The following is a 1859-nucleotide window of genomic DNA, read 5'->3' as shown; positions in this document are numbered from 1 at the left end:
ATATATATCAGATGCCGTTGGACAGAACCCAAAGAGTTCTGAGGAGAGCCTTTTCGAACTAGTATCGCTCTGCGAAGGGCTCTCTGCCAAACCTATGATTTGCTTCTACCATTTCTTCACATTGACTTCTGGCCATAACCTACCTTGGATATCACTTGGGGTTTTCCATTTCAATTCCAAATTATCAGTTACCCTTTGCTGCCGCCTATTTTCTCCTGCTGATTTCGCCATGCGCTTGCCCACAACAATTGGCTTTGTTCTTCTTTCCTCTAGAAATTACCCTGGTAGCAATGTCTGGCAGAGTTCAGGACTGTGCTCTCCAAAGAAGCATAGGAAGTAATTTAAAAGCTATTTTGGAGTCAGAGCCAAGGGAAGAAGTGTTGGTAAGACAACAATATTAAAGGCTAGTACTTTATAACTCAGTATTTGCTTACTTATTGGATTCATTTAGCTCTTTTCCTCAAAAGAGAGCAAGTTTCTGAAATTTCTTCCATTCTAAAATGAAAGATAGCCCTTATTTAAAATTTAAAAGACAGAAGAGCCTTAAAAGTGTTATGTAACATCATGTTTGTGGCTCACTGCATTTGTTTTTTTTATTCTTTCAATTTTAAGTAAGCATCTAATGAAGGAATGCATCAGATGCTGTGTGGGTACAAAGTCAAATCAGATGCAGACTTTGTATTAAGAAGCATTACATATTGAATAGAGAGCAAAAATGCTGGAAAATAAATAAAAAGTGAAATGTTGGAGGAATACATCTCATGGAAACTTGAAGGAAAGGGAGATTATTTCTAGCTGGGGAAATCGAGAAAGCTTTTATGTGGAAGTAGGTGTCCTTTTCTTCTTTCATTATTAATTGGGATTCTGTTGTGAAAAAAGATTCAGTGGAGGCTAAGCAAGAAACAATGCCAAAGGATGAGTGCAAGAAAACATATTTAATGAAATAAAACTTTTACTTTCAAAGTTTAGCAGTGGAAAGGGGAACTAGTTAGGTCTGTGTTAAGAGTCAGAAGCTCGACTGTAGTTTAAGAAAGGCAATGCATTGGGCCATATAACAGTAAAGCCCGGAGGGACATTAATTTCATGCCTAATTGGATGCAGGTTCTCAAACAACCTCATCAGCCTCACCAGGCACTCCCTATCTCAGCCTGATGACTGTACTTCCTTTTGTATTGGCTTTACATCCAGGAAAACTCTTTCTATAGTGGCCATATTGGCTGCTGGCTGTTCTAGGCTATAAGTAGCCAGGTAATCAACTACAGTGGAATAAAGTGTTGGGGCTGATTTTTTGGGTTCTGTTTCACCAAGTTTGGGTTTCCTGCCTGTCCCTAAGCCAGATCCCTACTGTGGCAGGCAGAAAGTGACACTTTGACTGACCAAGCCCATATTATGTAGGAACCCATAGAGCCTGAGAAGGGGTCAGCCCAAGGTAACCCATGGTGTGAGAATGGGGAGAAGTACCTTATTAGGAAAGTCTGGTTGAAATGACTGGCAGAAGGAATGGATGTTGGGGGCAGCTAGAACACACAGCAGTCCATTACCAAGGGGAAACCCCACATTATGGGGAAGAGTGGCTAACTAAGCAACCTTGACTGTCTCCCTGGTCACTGCCACCATCTTTTGGGCACCACACTGTTCCTTCCTAACACTCTGGTTCAAGTATATATATATATATTTTTTAAAAAGCAAACAAATGTCAATTGGGTCTCTCAGGCACAGCTGAGCTTCCTTTAAAAAACACTAAGAATGGGGCGCCTGGGTGGCGCAGTCGGTTAAGCGTCCGTCTTCAGCCAGGTCACGATCTCGCGGTCTGTGAGTTCGAGCCCCGCGTCGGGCTCTGGGCTGATGGCTCGGAGCCT

This window comes from Herpailurus yagouaroundi, unplaced genomic scaffold (genome assembly GCF_014898765.1).
Source record: "Herpailurus yagouaroundi ecotype Mexico unplaced genomic scaffold, PumYag 186, whole genome shotgun sequence".
NCBI classification, from domain to species: Eukaryota; Metazoa; Chordata; class Mammalia; order Carnivora; family Felidae; genus Herpailurus; species Herpailurus yagouaroundi.
This window is presented reverse-complemented; position numbering follows the sequence as displayed.